General features: G+C 52.2%; 1 pseudogene; it reads right to left on the reverse strand.

Annotated features, from left to right (window-relative positions):
- Positions 1–439: 439 nt before the first annotated feature.
- On the reverse strand, positions 440–887 carry LOC118018979 (annotated as a pseudogene).
- Between the last annotated feature and the right edge of the window lie 1,733 nt (positions 888–2,620).

Raw genomic sequence — 2,620 nt, forward strand, 5'->3', positions numbered from 1 at the left:
TGGGGGGCACTCGGAGTTCAGTTATGAGGGGGATGCCTGACAGCGGGGAGCACAGGGAGGGCTCTAACCCAGCGTGTCTGTCTAGGAAGCCTTTCCTGGGACAGTGGCGACTTAGCTGGAATTTGGACAGGAGATAGAACCCCCCTTTCTTCCTTTTTCTCTCTTTCTCTCAGTTCTTTCTCTTTTCTTCTTCCATCCTTTCTCTTTTTTTCTCCCTCCCTCTCTCCCACCCTCCCTCCCTACTTCCTTCCTCTCTTTTTCCTCTGCCCCCCATCCCCCATTCCCTTTCTTTCTTTCCCCCAGTTTCCAAAGACTTCACTGGCAAATAGATAGTAGAAAAGAAAGGTTGATCCTACAGCTTCCAAGTCCATGGAATGAAGAGCTGTGTTAGGGGACACTCCAAGCACTGGGCAGAGGGGACTGCTGCTTTGTCCCCCCATTATTCATAGATCTGGTTGAAAGCACAAGACTGGGAGTCACCAGTTCTTTGGGCGACATAAGCTGTAGGCTGATTTCTTTTCAGCACTGTTTCCTGAATCACCACTAAGAACGATGTTCTTCCAACACGAGTGCAGAAGTCCCCGTGAATGGTGCCCAGATTGCATCCCCCTGGACTGGTCTCCCCGGGCATGTGTCTGAGCACCTGCAGCCCTTCCCAGACCATGGCCGCAACCGGCCCTGTGTTCATGTTTGTCTCTAGCCCCACACACAATGGACGGTCCTTCAGGTCAGTGTAGGGTTGCTTCAGGTGTTCCTCGGAGGCCTAAGGAACTTCAGGGCCACAAGGCAGAATCCTTCTGCTCCAAGTGCTTGATGACCTCCCCCAGCAGGCCGCGCTGCAGGCCCTCCAGCGTGCTGGCAATGGACGTGTGCTTGAAGTTGGCCATGGCCCTAGAAGCTGCTGGGGGTGGGCAATGGGTGTGCTGTTGGGCCAGAGCCGAAGGCTATTTCTTCCTTATTCGCTGCTACTTCTCGGGGCCCAGCACAAAGCCTGGCATGTTCACAGTATGTTTGCTAATAAGTAAAGGGTTCTTGGGAGACCTTAGATGGGAAAATTTTTGGAATATTTGGGCCAATCTCAATGAGAGTCAGAGAGAGCCATCCTTTCCCAAATCCTCTCATGGAGTCTGCCAGCAAAAGGAAGACAGACAGGAGTGAGCTTCAAACCCCAGTCCCATCCCCAGGGCAGAGCTTGGCACCAGGCAGCACAAAGATGCAGACAGATGCTCCCCATTCTTCCCCACCCCCATACAGAGGCCGCACGGCCCCATGCCCCTGCCATCCTGGCTCTTCCCAGGCTGGGGAGGCCAGGCCCTGCCTGGCTGGGCCACAACAGCAGGATGCTGAGAGCTTGTTCCACTTTCTCCGCAGGCCAGAGGAGGGTCTGGGGTGCTCCTTCCCTGTCTGCTACAGCCAGACGGAGCCCCAACTGGGCCTGGAGCCAGAGAGATAAGAAGACCCAGTCATTCTCAACTGGCCACAAACTTGACACTCAGTTCCAATTGCAGAAAAAACAAATCACCTTCCACTCTTGAGATACCAGAAAATCACCGTGGCTCAGAGCAATCAGGACCCTAAAAGAGCACTCTGACCTCCCTGTCCTGGGCTCTGCACCCATTGTGCAAGTGGGGAAACTGAGGCACTGAGACAGACGGGGACATGGCCAGGCCCACACTGTCAGTAAGAGAGCTGGGGCTGAAAATCCAAGTCTCCTGCTTTCTGGCTTCATACCCTTTCCAACCCCCACATTGTATAAATACCTGAGAATTCACATCCGCACCTACAAGGAGCTTTTGTGATCTCACTCTGCTAGCACACCTCCTATGACAGGGAGCTCAGCACCTCTGAGCAATCTAGATAGTGCTCAGTGTTAGAAAGGGCTTCTCTACCCATAGTCTGAACCTGACTCACTACCCTCTGGGACCTTGTCTGGGAATTCACAGGGCCCAGAGAGATTAACATGGAAGGGAAAAAACAGAAAATTTTGTATTACTTGGAATTCCCTGAAAGAGGGGAAAGCAGACCAGCAGCCCTCTTCCTGCGAGAAAAGCCTTGGATTGGGTCAGGAAGGGGTTGGGGGTGGATGCTCTCTAGACCATGTTTTCCAGAAGGCTGGGGAGGGGCACAGGTCAGGAGCTCGGAGTTGGGATGGTGGGGATTTAGTTCTATGGGGCAGCTTGTAAAAGTTGGCAAACCTGGGAATCCTCCCCTGGGACACCCTCAGAGCATTGCCAAACTGACAAAACATGGCAAAATTCCCAGGGCAATTACATTTTTCTAGAAAAAGGAAAAGGCAAAGTTTTGTGTGTGGGACTGATGGTTTGATGTGGCATGGAGTTCACTCTCTCATGAGCAGGGACAGAGAAGCATGACAAACAACTGTGGGACAGCTGAGCCGTCTGAGGTTAGACCAAGCTTTCTCCAATCTCCTAGGAGCATGGGAATCCCAAGGGGCAGATGGATAACATACAAGGATTATCTGTGCCACTCATTCATCTCTTTATGCCTTCATTTGACGGGTATTTATTGACTGCTGACAATGTGCATTAGGCCCTGGAGTCGCTATTATGAACAGACCCAGACCTGGTATCTTGGACGCTCTGCCCTATATTTGTAGTTA

This window comes from Mirounga leonina, unplaced genomic scaffold (assembly GCF_011800145.1).
Source record: "Mirounga leonina isolate KUSES-001 unplaced genomic scaffold, KU_Mleo_1.0 Mir_173, whole genome shotgun sequence".
NCBI lineage: Eukaryota > Metazoa > Chordata > Mammalia > Carnivora > Phocidae > Mirounga > Mirounga leonina.